This window comes from Ambystoma mexicanum, chromosome 1q, assembly GCF_040938575.1.
Source record: "Ambystoma mexicanum isolate Mex_15411 chromosome 1q, UKY_AmexF1_1, whole genome shotgun sequence".
Lineage (NCBI taxonomy): Eukaryota > Metazoa > Chordata > Amphibia > Caudata > Ambystomatidae > Ambystoma > Ambystoma mexicanum.
In genome coordinates, this window is record NC_090922.1 from 1,182,550,373 (window position 1) to 1,182,568,142 (window position 17,770).

The window sequence follows — 17,770 nt, forward strand, 5'->3', positions numbered from 1 at the left end:
ACCTAGCAGTACGGGCTATGTTCTTTCCCCTTCTGTAATGGCTTGGCAGGCGAAGTAAATTGGTCTGGAGGGTTTCCCAGAGCAATTCCAGTGGTTAAGATTCATTCTAAACCTTCCAGCCATCATCGCTTTGTTTTTGCTTTGTCAGCCTGAGTGGGATGGATATGCCCAGATGCGGGTCCTGTGGCTGCTGGACCTAGAGACCCAAGCTACTCCTCACTGATGAGGCCCACAAGGCCAAAACATGTTTGGGGATGCTTGTGGTTTCGTGCAGAAGGGATGTGACCTAGCAGTTCGGGCTGCACTGCCCCTTTTGGGGTGGGACCAAGCCTGATCTGCATATGGTCTTTCCCCTTCTGTAATGGCTTGGCAGGCGAAGAACAATGGTCTTGAGGGTTGCCCAGATCAATGGCAGTGGTTAAGATTCATTCTAAACCTTCCAGCCATCACCTCTTTGTTTTTGCTTTGTCACTGTGACTGGGAGGGTTATGCCCAGACTTTGGTCCTGTGCCTGCTAGGCCTAGAGACCCAAGCTAATCCTCACTGATGAGACCCAACAAGGCCGAAACATGTTTGGGGATGGTTGTGGTCTCATGCAGAAGGGATGTGACCTAGCAGTTGGGGCTGGACTTCCCCTTTTGGATTGGGACCAAGTCTGATTTGCATATGGTCTTTCCCCTTCTGTAATGGCTTGGCAGGCGAAGAACAATGGTCTGGAGGGTTGCCCAGAGCAATGCCAGTGGTTACGATTAATTCTAAACCTTCCACCCATCACCTCTTTCTTTTTGCTTTGTCACCCTGAGTGGGACGGGTATGCCCAGACATGGGTCCCGTGCCTGCTGGGACTAGAGACCCAAGCTACTGCTCTCTGATGAGGCCCAACAAGGCCGAAACATGTTTGTGGATGCTTGTGGTTTCGTTCGTGCAGAAGGGATGTGACCTAGCAGTTCGGGATGAACTGCCCCTTTTGGGGTGGGACCAAGCCTGATTTGCATATGGTCTTTCCCCTTCTGTAACGGCTTGGCAGGCTAAGAACAATGGTCTGGAGGGTTGCCCAGAGCAATGCCAGTGGTTAAGATTCATTCTAAACCTTCCAGCCATCACCTCTTTGTTTTTGCTTTGTCACCCTGAGTGGGACGGTTATGCCCAGACTTGGGTCCCGTTCCTGCTGGACATAGAGACACAAGCTACTACTCTCTGATGAGGCCCAACAAGGCCGAAACATGTTTGTGGATGCTTGTGGTTTCGTTCGTGCAGAAGGAATGTGACCTAGCAGTTCGGGCTGCACTGCCCCTTTTGGGGTGGGACCAAGCCTGATTTGCATATGGTCTTTCCCCTTCTGTAATGGCTTGGCAGGCTAAGAACAATGGTCTGGAGGGTTGCCCAGGGCAATGCCAGTGGTTAAGATTCATTCTAAACCTTCCAGCCATCACCTCTTTGTTTTTGCTTTGTCACCCTGAGTGGGACGGTTATGCCCAGACTTGGGTCCCTTTCCTGCTGGGCCTAGAGACACAAGCTACTTCTCACTGATGAGGCCCAATAAGGCCGAAACATGTTTGGGGATGTGTGTGGTCTCATGCAGAAGGGATGTGACCTAGCAGTACGGGCTGGACTGCCCCTTTTGGGGTGGGACAAAGCCTGATTTCCATATGGTCTTTCCCCTTCTATAATGGCTTAGCAGGTGAAGAACAATGGACTGGACGGTTGCCCAGAGCAATGCCAGTTGATAAGATTCATTCTAAACCTTCCAGCCATCACCTCTTTGTTTTTGCTTTGTCACCCTGAGTGGGAGGGTTATGCCCAGACGTTGGTCCCTGATGAGGCCCAACAATGCCGAAACATGTTTGTGGATGCTTGTGGTTTTGTTCGTGCAGAAGGGATGTGACCTAGCAGTTTGGGCTGAACTGCCCCTTTTGAGGTGGGACCAAGCCTGATTTGCATATGGTATTTCCCCTTCTGTAATGGCTTGGCAGGCTAAGAACATTGGTCTGGAGGGTTGCCCAGAGCAATGCCAGTGGTTAAGATTCATTCTAAACCTTCCAGCCATCACCTCTTTGTTTTTGCTTTGTCACCCTGAGTGGGACGGGTATGCCCAGACTTGGGTCCCGTTCCTGATGGGCATAGAGACACAAGATACTCCTCACTGATGAGGCCCAACAAGGCTGAAATATGTTTGGGGATGTTTGTGGTCTCATGCAGAAGGGATGTGACCTAGCAGTTGGGGCTGGACTGCCCCTTTTGGATTGGGACCAAGCCTGCTTTGCATATGGTCTTTCCCCTTCTGTAATGGCTTGGCAGGCGATGAGCAATGGTCTGGAGGATTGCCCAGAGCAATGCCAGTGGTTAAGATTCATTCTAAACCTTGCAGCCATCACCTCTATGTGTTTGCTTTGTTACCCTGAGTGGGAGAGTTATGCCCAGACGTGGGTCCCGTGCCTGCTGGGCATAGAGACCCAAGCTACTCCTCACTGATGAGGCCCAACAAGACCGGAACATGTTTGGGGATGCGTGTGGTCTCGTGCAGAAGTGATGTGACCTAGCAGTACGGGCTGGACTGCCCCTTTTGGGGTGGGACCAAGCCTGATTTCCATATGGTCTTTCCCCTTCTGTAATGGCTTGGCAGGCGATGAGCAATGGACTGGACGGTTGCCCAGAGCAATGCCAGTTGTTAAGATTCATTCTAAACCTTCCAGCCATCACCTCTTTGTTTTTGCTTTGTAACCCTGAGCGGGAAGGGTATGCCCAGACTTGGGTCCCTTTCCTGCTGTGCCTAGAGACACAAGCTACCCCTCACTGATGAGGCCCAATAAGGCTGAAACATGTTTGGGGATGTGTGTGGTCTCCTGCAGAAGGGATGTGACCTAGCAGTTCGGGCTGGACTGCCCCTTTTGGGGTGGGACAAAGTCTGATTTCCATATGGTCTTTCCCCTTCTGTAATGGTTTGGCAGGTGAAGAACAATGGACTGGACGGTTGCCCAGAGCAATGCCAGTTGTTAAGATTCATTCTAAACCTTCCAGCCATCACCTCTTTGTTTTTGCTTTGTCACACTGAGCGGGAAGGTTATGCCCAGACGTTGGTCCCTGATGAAGCCCAGCAAGGCTGAAACATGTTTGGGGATGTTTGTGGTCTCGTGCAGAAGGGATGTGACCTAGCAGTTTGGGCTGGACTGCCCCTTTTGGGGTGCGACCAAGCCTGATTTGCATATGGTCTTTCCCCTTCTGTAATGGCTTGGCAGGCAAAGAACAATGGTCTGGAGGGTTGCCCAGAGCAATGCCAGTGGTTACGATTAATTCTAAACCTTCCACCCATCACCTCTTTCTTTTTGCTTTGTCACCCTGAGTGGGACGGGTATGCCCAGACATGGGTCCCGTGCCTGCTGGTACTAGAGACCCAAGCTACTACTCTCTGATGAGGCCCAACAAGGCCGAAACATGTTTGTGGATGCTTGTGGTTTCGTTCGTGCAGAATGGATGTGACCTAGCAGTTCGGGCTGAACTGCCCCTTTTGGGGTGGGACCAAGCCTGATTTGCATATGATCTTTCCCCTTCTGTAATGGCTTGGCAGGCTAAGAACAATGGTCTGGAGGGTTGCCCAGAGCAATGCCAGTGGTTAAGATTCATTCTAAACCTTCCAGCCATCACCTCTTTGTTTTTGCTTTGTCACCCTGAGTGGGACGTTATGCCCAGACTTGTGTCCCGTTCCTGCTGGGCATAGAGACACAAGCTACTCCTCACTGATGAGGCCCAACAAGGCCGAAACATGTTTGGGGATGCTTGTGGTCTCATGCAGAAGGGATGTGACCTAGCAGTTGGGGCTGTACTGCCCCTTTTGGGGTGGGACAAAGCCTGATTTCCATATGGTCTTTCCCCTTCTGTAATGGCTTGGCAGGTGAAGAACAATGGACTGGACGGTTGCCCAGAGCAATGCCAGTTGTTAAGATTCATTCTAAATCTTCCAGCCATCACCTCTTTGTTTTTGCTTTGTCACCCTGAGTGGGAGGGTTATGCCCAGACGTTGGTCCCTGATGACGCCCAACAAGGCTGAAACCTGTTTGGGGATGCTTGTGGTCTCGTGCAGAAGGGATGTGACCTAGCAGTTCGGGCTGGACTGCCCCTTTTGGGGTGGGACCAAGCCTGATTTGAATATGGTCTTTCCCCTTCTGTAATGGCTTGGCAGGCAAAGAACAATGGTCTGGAGGGTTGCCCAGAGCAATGCCAGTGGTTAAGATTCATTCTAAACCTTACACCCATCACCTCTTTCTTTTTGCTTTGTCACCCTGAGTGGGACGGGTATGCCCAGACATGGGTCCCATGCCTGCTGGGACTAGAGACCCAAGCTACTACTCTCTGATGAGGCCCAACAAGACCGAAACATGTTTGTGGATTCTTGTGGTTTCGTTCGTGCAGAAGGGATGTGACCTAGCAGTTCGGGCTGAACTGCCCCTTTTGGGGTGGGATGAAGCCTAATTTGCATATGGTCTTTCCCCTTCTGTAATGGCTTGGCAGGCTAAGAACAATAGTCTGGAGGGTTGCCCAGAGCAATGCCAGTGGTTAAGATTCAATCTAAACCTTCCAGCCATCACCTCTTTGTTTTTGCTTTGTCACCCTGAGTGGGACGGTTATGCCCAGACTTGGGTCCCGTTCCTGCTGGGCATAGAGACACAAGCTACTCCTCACTGATGAGGCCCAACAAGGCCGAAACATGTTTGGGGATGCTTGTGGTCTCATGCAGAAGGGATGTGACCTAGCAGTTGGGGCTGGACTGCCCCTTTTGGGGTGGGACAAAGCCTGATTTCCATATGGTCTTTCCCCTTCTGTAATGGCTTGGCAGGTGAAGAACAATGGACTGGACAGTTGCCCAGAGCAATGCCAGTTGTTAAGATTCATTCTAAACCTTCCAGCCATCACCTCTATGTTTTTGCTTTGTCACCCTGAGTGGGAGGGTTATGCCCAGACGTTGGTCCCTGATGAGGCCCAACAAGGCTGAAACCTGTTTGGGGATGCTTGTGGTCTCGTGCAGTAGGGATGTGACCTAGCAGTTGGGGCTGGACTGCCCCTTTTGGATTGGGACCAAGCCTGATTTGCATATGATCTTTCCCCTTCTGTAATGGCTTGGCAGGCAAAGAACAATGGTCTGGAGGGTTGCACAGAGCAATGCCAGTGGTTAAGATTAATTCTAAACCTTCCACCCATCACCTCTTTCTTTTTGCTTTGTCACCCTGAGTGGGACGGTTATGCCCAGACATGTGTCCCGTGCCTGCTGGGACTAGAGACCCAAGCTACTACTCACTGATGAGGCCCAACAAGGCCGAAACATGTTTGTGGATGCTTGTGGTTTCGTTCGTGCAGAAGGGATGTGACCAAGCAGTTCGGGCTGAACTGCCCCTTTTGGGGTGGGACCAAGCCTGATTTGCATATGGTCTTTCCCCTTCTGTAATGGCTTGGCAGACTAAGAACAATGGTCTGGAGGGTTGCCCAGAGCAATGCCAGTGGTTAAGATTCATTCTAAACCTTCCAGCCATCACCTCTTTGTTTTTACTTTGTCACCCTGAGTGGGACGGTTATGCCCAGACTTGGGTCCCGTTCCTGCTGGGCATAGAGACACAAGCTTCTCCTCATTGATGAGGCCCAACAAGGCCGAAACATGTTTGGGGATGCTTGTGGTCTCATGCAGAAGGGATGTGACCTAGCAGTTGGGGCTGGACTGCCCCTTTTGGATTGGGACCAAGCCTGATTTGCATATAATCTTTCCCCTTCTGTAATGGCTTGGCAGGCAAAGAACAATGGTCTGGAGGGTTGCACAGAGCAATGCCAGTGGTTAAGATTAATTCTAAACCTTCCACCCATCACCTCTTTCTTTTTGCTTTGTCACCCTGAGTGGGACGGTTATGCCCAGACATGGGTCCCGTGCCTGCTGGGACTAGAGACCCAAGCTACTAATCACTGATGAGGCCCAACAAGGCCGAAACATGTTTGTGGATGCTTGTGGTTTCGTTCGTGCAGAAGGGATGTGACCAAGCAGTTCGGGCTGAACTGCCCCTTTTGGGGTGGGACCAAGCCTGATTTGCATATGGTCTTTCCCCTTCTGTAATGGCTTGGCAGACTAAGAACAATGGTCTGGAGGGTTGCCCAGAGCAATGCCAGTGGTTAAGATTCATTCTAAACCTTCCAGCCATCACCTCTTTGTTTTTGCTTTGTCACCCTGAGTGGGACGGGTATGCCCAGACTTGGGTCCCGTTCCTGCTGGGCATAGAGACACAAGCTACTCCTCACTGATGAGGCCCAACAAGGCCGAAACATGTTTGGGGATGCTTGTGGTCTCATGCAGAAGGGATGTGACCTAGCAGTTGGGGCTGGACTGCCCCTTCTGGATTGGGACCAAGCCTGCTTTGCATATGGTCATTCCCCTTCTGTAATGGCTTGGCAGGCGATGAACAATGGTCTGGAGGATTGCCCAGAGCAATGGCAGTGGTTAAGATTCATTCTAAACCTTCCAGCCATCATCTCTTTGTTTTTGCTTTGTCCCCCTGAGTGGGAAGGGTATGCCCAGACGTGGGTCCCGTGCCTGCTGGACCTAGAGACCCAAGCTACTCCTCACTGATGAGGCCCACAAGGCCAAAACATGTTTGGGGATGCTTGTGGTTTCGTGCAGAAGGGATGTGACCTAGCAGTTCGGGCTGGACTGCCCCTTTTGGGGTGGGACCAAGCCTGATCTGCATATGGTCTTTCCCCTTCTGTAATGGCTTGGCAGGTGAAGAACAATGGTCTTGAGGGTTGCCCAGATCAATGGCAGTGGTTAAGATTCATTCTAAACCTTCCAGCCATCACCTCTTTGTTTTTGCTTTGTCACCGTGACTGGGAGGGTTATGCCCAGATGTTGGTCCTGTGCCTGCTGGGCTTAGCGACCCAAGCAACTCCTCACTGATGAGGCCCAACAAGGCAGAAACATGTTTGGGATGCTTGTGGTTTCGTCCAGAAGGGATGTGACCTAGCTATTCGGGCTGGACTGCCCCTTTTGGGGTGGGACCAAGCCTGATTTGCATATGGTCTTTCCTCTTCTGTAATGGCTTGGCAGGCGAAGAACAATGGTCTGGAGGGTTGCCCAGAGCAATGCCAGTGGTTAAGATTCATTCTAAACCTTCCAGCCATTACCTCTTTGTTTTTGCTTTGTCACCCTGAGTGGGAGGATTATGCCCAGACATTGGTCCTGTGCCTGCTGGGCCTAGAGACCCAAGTTACTCCTCACTGATGAGGCCCAACAAGGCCAAAACATGTTTTGGGATGCGTGTGGTCTCATGCAGAAGGGATGCGACATAGCAGTTCGGGCTGGACTGCCCCTTTTGGGGTGGGACCAAACCTGATTTGCATATGATCTGTCCCCTTCTGTAATGGCTTGGCAGGCTAAGAACAATGGTCTGGAGGGTTGCCCAGAGCAATGCCAGTGGTTAAGATTCATTCTAAACCTTCCAGCAATCACCTCTTTGTTTTTGCTTTGTCACCCTGAGTGGGACGGTTATGCCCAGACTTGGGTCCTGTTCCTGCTGGGCATAGAGACACAAGCTACTCCTCACTGATGAGGCCCAACAAGGCCGAAACATGTTTGGGGATGCTTGTGGTCTCATGCAGAAGGGATGTGACCTAGCAGTTGGGGCTGTACTGCCCCTTTTGGGGTGGGACAAAGCCTGATTTCCATATGGTCTTTCCCCTTCTGTAATGGCTTGGCAGGTGAAGAACAATGGACTGGACGGTTGCCCAGAGCAATGCCAGTGGTTAAGATTCATTCTAAACCTTCCAGCCATCACCTCTTTGTTTTTGCTTTGTCACCCTGAGTGGGACGGTTATGCCCAGACTTGGGTCCTGTTCCTGCTGGGCATAGAGACACAAGCTACTCCTCACTGATGAGGCCCAACAAGGCCGAAACATGTTTGGGGATGCTTGTGGTCTCATGCAGAAGGGATGTGACCTAGCAGTTGGGGCTGTACTGCCCCTTTTGGGGTGGGACAAAGCCTGATTTCCATATGGTCTTTCCCCTTCTGTAATGGCTTGGCAGGTGAAGAACAATGGACTGGACGGTTGCCCAGAGCAATGCCAGTTGTTAAGATTCATTCTAAACCTTCCAGCCATCACCTCTTTGTTTTTGCTTTGTCACCCTGAGTGGGAGGGTTATGCCCAGACGTTGGTCCCTGATGACGCCCAACAAGGCTGAAACCTGTTTGGGGATGCTTGTGGTCTCGTGCAGAAGGGATGTGACCTAGCAGTTCGGGCTGGACTGCCCCTTTTGGGGTGGGACCAAGCCTGATTTGCATATGTTCTTTCCCCTCCTGTATTGGCTTGGCAGGCAAAGAACAATGGTCTGGAGGGTTGCCCAGAGCAATGCCAGTGGTTAAGATTAATTCTAAACCTTCCACCCATCACCTCTTTCTTTTTGCTTTGTCACCCTGAGTGGGACGGGTATGCCCAGACATGGGTCCCGTGCCTGCTGGGACTAGAGACCCAAACTACTACTCTCTGATGAGGCCCAACAAGGCCGAAACATGTTTGTGGATTCTTGTGGTTTCGTTCGTGCAGAAGGGATGTGACCTAGCAGTTTGGGCTGAACTGCCCCTTTTGGGGTGGGATGAAGCCTAATTTGCATATGGTCTTTCCCCTTCTGTAATGGCTTGGCAGGCTAAGAACAATGGTCTGGAGGGTTGCCCAGAGCAATGCCAGTGGTTAAGATTCATTCTAAACCTTCCAGCCATCACCTCTTTGTTTTTGCTTTGTCACCCTGAGTGGGACGTTATGCCCAGACTTGGGTCCCGTTCCTGCTGGGCATAGAGACACAAGCTACTCCTCACTGATGAGGCCCAACAAGGCCGAAACATGTTTGGGGATGCTTGTGGTCTCATGCAGAAGGGATGTGACCTAGCAGTTGGGGCTGTACTGCCCCTTTTGGGGTGGGACAAAGCCTGATTTCCATATGGTCTTTCCCCTTCTGTAATGGCTTGGCAGGTGAAGAGCAATGGACTGGACGGTTGCCCAGAGCAATGCCAGTTGTTAAGATTCATTCTAAACCTTCCACCCATCACCTCTTTCTTTTTGCTTTGTCACCCTGAGTGGGACGGTTATGCCCAGACATGGGTCCCCTGCCTGCTGGGACTAGAGACCCAAGCTACTACTCACTGATGAGGCCCAACAAGGCCGAAACATGTTTGTGGATGCTTGTGGTTTCGTTCGTGCAGAAGGGATGTGACCAAGCAGTTCGGGCTGAACTGCCCCTTTTGGGGTGGGACCAAGCCTGATTTGCATATGGTCTTTCCCCTTCTGTAATGGCTTGGCAGGCTAAGAACAATGGTCTGGAGGGTTGCCCAGAGCAATGCCAGTGGTTAAGATTCATTCTAAACCTTCCAGCCATCACCTCTTTGTTTTTACTTTGTCACCCTGAGTGGGACGGTTATGCCCAGACTTGGGTCCCGTTCCTGCTGGGCATAGAGACACAAGCTTCTCCTCACTGATGAGGCCCAACAAGGCCGAAACATGTTTGGGGATGCTTGTGGTCTCATGCAGAAGGGATGTGACCTAGCAGTTGGGGCTGGACTGCCCCTTTTGGATTGGGACCAAGCCTGATTTGCATATGATCTTTCCCCTTCTGTAATGGCTTGGCAGGCAAAGAACAATGGTCTGGAGGGTTGCACAGAGCAATGCCAGTGGTTAAGATTAATTCTAAACCTTCCACCCATCACCTCTTTCTTTTTGCTTTGTCACCCTGAGTGGGACGGGTATGGCCAGACATGGGTCCCGTGCCTGCTGGGACTAGAGACCCAAGCTACTAATCACTGATGAGGCCCAACAAGGCCGAAACATGTTTGTGGATGCTTGTGGTTTCGTTCGTGCAGAAGGGATGTGACCAAGCAGTTCGGGCTGAACTGCCCCTTTTGGGGTGGGACCAAGCCTGATTTGCATATGGTCTTTCCCCTTCTGTAATGGCTTGGCAGACTAAGAACAATGGTCTGGAGGGTTGCCCAGAGCAATGCCAGTGGTTAAGATTCATTCTAAACCTTCCAGCCATCACCTCTTTGTTTTAGCTTTGTCACCCTGAGTGGGACGGGTATGCCCAGACTTGGGTCCCGTTCCTGCTGGGCATAGAGACACAAGCTACTCCTCACTGATGAGGCCCAACAAGGCCGAAACATGTTTGGGGATGCTTGTGGTCTCATGCAGAAGGGATGTGACCTAGCAGTTGGGGCTGGACTGCCCCTTTTGGATTGGGACCAAGCCTGCTTTGCATATGGTCATTCCCCTTCTGTAATGGCTTGGCAGGCGATGAACAATGGTCTGGAGGATTGCCCAGAGCAATGGCAGTGGTTAAGATTCATTCTAAACCTTCCAGCCATCATCTCTTTGTTTTTGCTTTGTCCCCCTGAGTGGGAAGGGTATGCCCAGACGTGGGTCCCGTGCCTGCTGGAGCTAGAGACCCAAGCTACTCCTCACTGATGAGGCCCACAAGGCCAAAACATGTTTGGGGATGCTTGTGGTTTCGTGCAGAAGGGATGTGACCTAGCAGTTCAGGCTGGACTGCCCCTTTTGGGGTGGGACCAAGCCTGAACTGCATATGGTCTTTCCCCTTCTGTAATGCCTTTTCAGGTGAAGAACAATGGTCTTGAGGGTTGCCCAGATCAATGGCAGTGGTTAAGATTCATTCTAAACCTTCCAGCCATCACCTCTTTGTTTTTGCTTTGTCACCGTGACTGGGAGGGTTATGCCCAGATGTTGGTCCTGTGCCTGCTGGGCCTAGCGACCCAAGCAACTCCTCACTGATGAGGCCCAACAAGGCAGAAACATGTTTGGGATGCTTGTGGTTTCGTGCAGAAGGGATGTGACCTAGCTATTTCGGGCTGGACTGCCCCTTTTGGGGTGGGACCAAGCCTGATTTGCATATGGTCTTTCCTCTTCTGTAATGGCTTGGCAGGCGAAGAACAATGGTCTGGAGGGTTGCCCAGAGCAATGCCAGTGGTTAAGATTCATTCTAAACCTTCCAGCCATTACCTCTTTGTTTTTGCTTTGTCACCCTGAGTGGGAGGATTATGCCCAGACATTGGTCCTGTGCCTGCTGGGCCTAGAGACCCAAGTTACTCCTCACTGATGAGGCCCAACAAGGCCAAAACATGTTTTGGGATGCGTGTGGTCTCATGCAGAAGGGATGCGACATAGCAGTTCGGGCTGGACTGCCCCTTTTGGGGTGGGACCAAACCTGATTTGCATATGATCTTTCCCCTTCTGTAATGGCTTGGCAGGCTAAGAACAATGGTCTGGAGGGTTGCCCAGAGCAATGCCAGTGGTTAAGATTCATTCTAAACCTTCCAGCCATCACCTCTTTGTTTTTGCTTTGTCACCCTGAGTGGGACGGTTATGCCCAGACTTGGGTCCTGTTCCTGCTGGGCATAGAGACACAAGCTACTCCTCACTGATGAGGCCCAACAAGGCCGAAACATGTTTGGGGATGCTTGTGGTCTCATGCAGAAGGGATGTGACCTAGCAGTTGGGGCTGTACTGCCCCTTTTGGGGTGGGACAAAGCCTGATTTCCATATGGTCTTTCCCCTTCTGTAATGGCTTGGCAGGTGAAGAACAATGGACTGGACGGTTGCCCAGAGCCATGCCAGTTGTTAAGATTCATTCTAAACCTTCCAGCCATCACCTCTTTGATTTTGCTTTGTCACCCTGAGTGGGAGGGTTATGCCCAGACGTTGGTCCCTGATGACGCCCAACAAGGCTGAAACCTGTTTGGGGATGCTTGTGGTCTCGTGCAGAAGGGATGTGACCTAGCAGTTCGGGCTGGACTGCCCCTTTTGGGGTGGGACCAAGCCTGATTTGCATATGGTCTTTCCCCTCCTGTAATGGCTTGGCAGGCAAAGAACAATGGTCTGGAGGGTTGCCCAGAGCAATGCCAGTGGTTAAGATTAATTCTAAACCTTCCACCCATCACCTCTTTCTTTTTGCTTTGTCACCCTGAGTGGGACGGGTAAGCCCAGACATGGGTCCCGTGCCTGCTGGGACTAGAGACCCAAGCTACTACTCTCTGATGAGGCCCAACAAGGCCGAAACATGTTTGTGGATTCTTGTGGTTTCGTTCGTGCAGAAGGGATGTGACCTAGCAGTTTGGGCTGAACTGCCCCTTTTGGGGTGGGATGAAGCCTAATTTGCATATGGTCTTTCCCCTTCTGTAATGGCTTGGCAGGCTAAGAACAATGGTCTGGAGGGTTGCCCAGAGCAATGCCAGTGGTTAAGATTCATTCTAAACCTTCCAGCCATCACCTCTTTGTTTTTGCTTTGTCACCCTGAGTGGGACGTTATGCCCAGACTTGGGTCCCGTTCCTGCTGGGCATAGAGACACAAGCTACTCCTCACTGATGAGGCCCAACAAGGCCGAAACATGTTTGGGGATGCTTGTGGTCTCATGCAGAAGGGATGTGACCTAGCAGTTGGGGCTGTACTGCCCCTTTTGGGGTGGGACAAAGCCTGATTTCCATATGGTCTTTCCCCTTCTGTAATGGCTTGGCAGGTGAAGAGCAATGGACTGTACGGTTGCCCAGGGCAATGCCAGTTGTTAAGATTCATTCTAAACCTTCCAGCCATCACCTCTTTGTTTTTGCTTTGTCACCCTGAGTGGGACGGTTATGCCCAGACTTGGGTCCCGTTCCTGCTGGGCATAGAGACCCAAGCTACTCCTCACTGATGAGGCCCAACAAGGCCGGAACATGTTTGGGGATGTGTATGGTCTCGTGCAGAAGGGATGTGACCTAGCAGTTCGGGCTGAACTGCCCCTTTTGGGGTGGGATGAAGCCTAATTTGCATATGGTCTTTCCCCTTCTGTAATGGCTTGGCAGGCTAAGAACAATGGTCTGGAGGGTTGCCCAGAGCAATGCCAGTGGTTAAGATTCATTCTAAACCTTCCAGCCATCACCTCTTTGTTTTTGCTTTGTCACCCTGAGTGGGACGGTTATGCCCAGACTTGGTTCCCGTTCCTGCTGGGCATAGAGACACAAGCTACTCCTCACTGATGAGGCCCAACAAGGCCGAAACATGTTTGGGGATGCTTGTGGTCTCATGCAGAAGGGATGTGACCTAGCAGTTGGGGCTGGACTGCCCCTTTTGGGGTGGGACAAAGCCTGATTTCCATATGGTCTTTCCCCTTCTGTAATGGCTTGGCAGGTGAAGAACAATGGACTGGACAGTTGCCCAAAGCACTGCCAGTTGTTAAGATTCATTCTAAACCTTCCAGCCATCACCTCTATGTTTTTGCTTCGTCACCCTGAGTGGGAGGGTTATGCCCAGACGTTGGTCCCTGATGAGGCCCAACAAGGCTGAAACCTGTTTGGGGATGCTTGTGGTCTCGTGCAGAAGGGATGTGACCTAGCAGTTGGGGCTGGACTGCCCCTTTTGGATTGGGACCAAGCCTGATTTGCATATGATCTTTCCCCTTCTGTAATGGCTTGGCAGGCAAAGAGCAATGGTCTGGAGGGTTGCACAGAGCAATGCCAGTGGTTAAGATTAATTCTAAACCTTCCACCCATCACCTCTTTCTTTTTGCTTTGTCACCCTGAGTGGGACGGTTATGCCCAGACATGGGTCCCGTGCCTGCTGGGACTAGAGACCCAAGCTACTACTCACTGATGAGGCCCAACAAGGCCGAAACATGTTTGTGGATGCTTGTGGTTTCCTTCGTGCAGAAGGGATGTGACCAAGCAGTTCGGGCTGAACTGCCCCTTTTGGGGTGGGACCAAGCCTGATTTGCATATGGTCTTTCCCCTTCTGTAATGGCTTGGCAGGCTAAGAACAATGGTCTGGAGGGTTGCCCAGAGCAATGCCAGTGGTTAAGATTCATTCTAAACCTTCCAGCCATCACCTCTTTGTTTTTACTTTGTCACCCTGAGTGGGACGGTTATGCCCAGACTTGGGTCCCGTTCCTGCTGGGCATAGAGACACAAGCTTCTCCTCACTGATGAGGCCCAACAAGGCCGAAACATGTTTGGGGATGCCTGTGGTCTCATGCAGAAGGGATGTGACCTAGCAGTTGGGGCTGGACTGCCCCTTTTGGATTGGGACCAAGCCTGATTTGCATATGATCTTTCCCCTTCTGTAATGGCTTGGCAGGCAAAGAACAATGGTCTGGAGGGTTGCACAGAGCAATGCCAGTGGTTAAGATTAATTCTAAACCTTCCACCCATCACCTCTTTCTTTTTGCTTTGTCACCCTGAGTGGGACGGGTATGCCCAGACATGGGTCCCGTGCCTGCTGGGACTAGAGACCCAAGCTACTACTCACTGATGAGGCCCAACAAGGCCGAAACATGTTTGTGGATGCTTGTGGTTTCGTTCGTGCAGAAGGGATGTGACCAAGCAGTTCGGGCTGAACTGCCCCTTTTGGGGTGGGACCAAGCCTGATTTGCATATGGTCTTTCCCCTTCTGTAATGGCTTGGCAGACTAAGAACAATGGTCTGGAGGGTTGCCCAGAGCAATGCCAGTGGTTAAGATTCATTCTAAACCTTCCAGCCATCACCTCTTTGTTTTTGCTTTGTCACCCTGAGTGGGACGGGTATGCCCAGACTTGGGTCCCGTTCCTGCTGGGCATAGAGACACAAGCTACTACTCACTGATGAGGCCCAACAAGGCCGAAACATGTTTGGGGATGCTTGTGGTCTCATGCAGAAGGGATGTGACCTAGCAGTTGGGGCTGGACTGCCCCTTTTGGATTGGGACCAAGCCTGCTTTGCATATGGTCATTCCCCTTCTGTAATGGCTTGGCAGGCGATGAACAATGGTCTGGAGGATTGCCCAGAGCAATGGCAGTGGTTAAGATTCATTCTAAACCTTCCAGCCATCATCTCTTTGTTTTTGCTTTGTCCCCCTGAGTGGGAAGGGTATGCCCAGACGTGGGTCCCGTGCCTGCTGGACCTAGAGACCCAAGCTACTCCTCACTGATGAGGCCCACAAGGCCAAAACATGTTTGGGGATGCTTGTGGTTTCGTGCAGAAGGGATGTGACCTAGCAGTTCGGGCTGGACTGCCCCTTTTGGGGTGGGACCAGGCCTGATCTGCATAGGGTCTTTCCCCTTCTGTAATGGCTTGGCAGGTGAAGAACAATGGTCTTGAGGGTTGCCCAGATCAATGGCAGTGGTTAAGATTCATTCTAAACCTTCCAGCCATCACCTCTTTGTTTTTGCTTTGTCACTGTGACTGGGAGGGTTATGCCCAGATGTTGGTCCTGTGCCTGCTGGGCCTAGCGACCCAAGCAACTCCTCACTGATGAGGCCCAACAAGGCAGAAACATGTTTGGGATGCTTGTGGTTTCGTGCAGAAGGGATGTGACCTAGCTATTCGGGCTGGACTGCCCCTTTTGGGGTGGGACCAAGCCTGATTTGCATATGGTCTTTCCTCTTCTGTAATGGCTTGGCAGGCGAAGAACAATGGTCTGGAGGGTTGCCCAGAGCAATGCCAATGGTTAAGATTCATTCTAAACCTTCCAGCCATTACCTCTTTGTTTTTGCTTTGTCACCCTGAGTGGGAGGATTATGCCCAGACATTGGTCCTGTGCCTGCTGGGCCTAGAGACCCAAGTTACTCCTCACTGATGAGGCCCAACAAGGCCAAAACATGTTTTGGGATGCGTGTGGTCTCATGCAGAAGGGATGCGACATAGCAGTTCGGGCTGGACTGCCCCTTTTGGGGTGGGACCAAGCCTGATTTGCATATGATCTTTCCCCTTCTGTAATGGCTTGGCAGGCTAAGAACAATGGTCTGGAGGGTTGCCCAGAGCAATGCCAGTGGTTAAGATTCATTCTAAACCTTCCAGCCATCACCTCTTTGTTTTTGCTTTGTCACCCTGAGTGGGACGGTTATGCCCAGACTTGGGTCCCGTTCCTGCTTGGCATAGAGACACAAGCTACTCCTCACTGATGAGGCCCAACAAGGCCGAAACATGTTTGGGGATGCATGTGGTCTCATGCAGAAGGGATGCGACATAGCAGTTCGGGCTGGACTGCCCCTTCTGGGGTAAGACAAAGTCTGATTTCCATATGGTCTTTCCCCTTCTGTAATGGTTTGGCAGGTGAAGAACAATGGACTGGACTTTTGCCCAGAGCAATGCCAGTTGTTAAGATTCATTCTAAACCTTCCAGCCATCACCTCTTTGTTTTTGCTTTGTCACACTGAGTGGAAGGGTTATGCCCAGACGTTGGTCCCTGATTAAGCCCAACAAGGCTGAAACATGTTTGAGGATGCTTGTGGTCTCGTGCAGAAGGGATGTGACCTAGCAGTTCGGGCTGGACTGCCCCTTTTGGGGTGGGACCAAGCCTGATTTGCATATGGTCTTTCCCCTTCTGTAATGGCTTGGCAGGCAAAGAACAATGGTCTGGAGGGTTGCCCAGAGCAATGCCAGTGGTTACGATTAATTCTAAACCTTCCACCCATCACCTCTTTCTTTTTGCTTTGTCACCCTGAGTGGGACGGGTATGCCCAGACATGGGTCCCGTGCCTGCTGGGACTAGAGACCCAAGCTACTACTCTCTGATGAGGCCCAACAAGGCCGAAACATGTTTGTGGATGCTTGTGGTTTCGTTCGTGCAGAAGGGATGTGACCTAGCAGTTTGGGCTGAACTGCCCCTTTTGGGGTGGGACCAAGCCTGATTTGCATATGGTCTTTCCCCTTCTGTAATGGCTTGGCAGGCTAAGAACAATGGTCTGGAGGGTTGCCTAGAGCAATGCCAGTGGTTAAGATTCATTCTAAACCTTCCAGCCATCACCTCTTTGTTTTTGCTTTGTCACCCTGAGTGGGACGGTTATGCCCAGACTTGGGTCCCGTTCCTGCTGGGCATAGAGACACAAGCTACTCCTCACTGATGAGGTCCAACAAGGCCGAAACATGTTTGGGGATGCTTGTGGTCTCATGGAGAAGGGATGTGACCTAGCAGTTGGGGCTGGACTGCCCCTTTTGGGGTGGGACAAAGCCTGATTTCCATATGGTCTTTCCCCTTCTGTAATGGCTTGGCAGGTGAAGAACAATGGACGGGACGGTTGCCCAGAGCAATGCCAGTTGTTAAGATTCATTCTAAACCTTCCAGCCATCACCTCTTTGTTTTTGCTTTGTCACCCTGAGTGGGAACGTTATGCCCAGACGTTGGTCCCTGATGAGGCCCAACATGGCTGAAACCTGTTTGGGGATGCTTGTGGTCTCGTGCAGAAGGGATGTGACCTAGCAGTTCGGGCTGGACTGCCCCTTTTGGGGTGGGACCAATCCTGATTTGCATATGGTCTTTCCCCTTCTGTAATGGCTCGGCAGGCAAAGAACAATGGTCTGGAGGGTTGCCCAGAGCAATGCCAGTGGTTAAGATTAATTCTAAACCTTCCACCCATCACCTCTTTCTTTTTGCTTTGTCACCCTGAGTGGGACGGGTATGCCCAGACATGGGTCCTGTGCCTTCTGGGACTAGAGACCCAAGCTACTACTCTCTGATGAGGCCCAACAAGGCCGAAACATGTTTGTGGATGCTTGTGGTTTCGTTCGTGCAGAAGGGATGTGACCTAGCAGTTCGGGCTGAACTGCCCCTTTTGGGGTGGGACCAAGCCTGATTTGCATATGGTCTTTCCCCTTCTGTAATGGCTTGGCAGGCTAAGAACAATGGTCTGGAGGGTTGCCCAGAGCAATGCCAGTGGTTAAGATTCATTCTAAACCTTCCAGACATCACCTCTTTGTTTTTGCTTTGTCACCCTGAGTGGGACGGTTATGCCCAGACTTG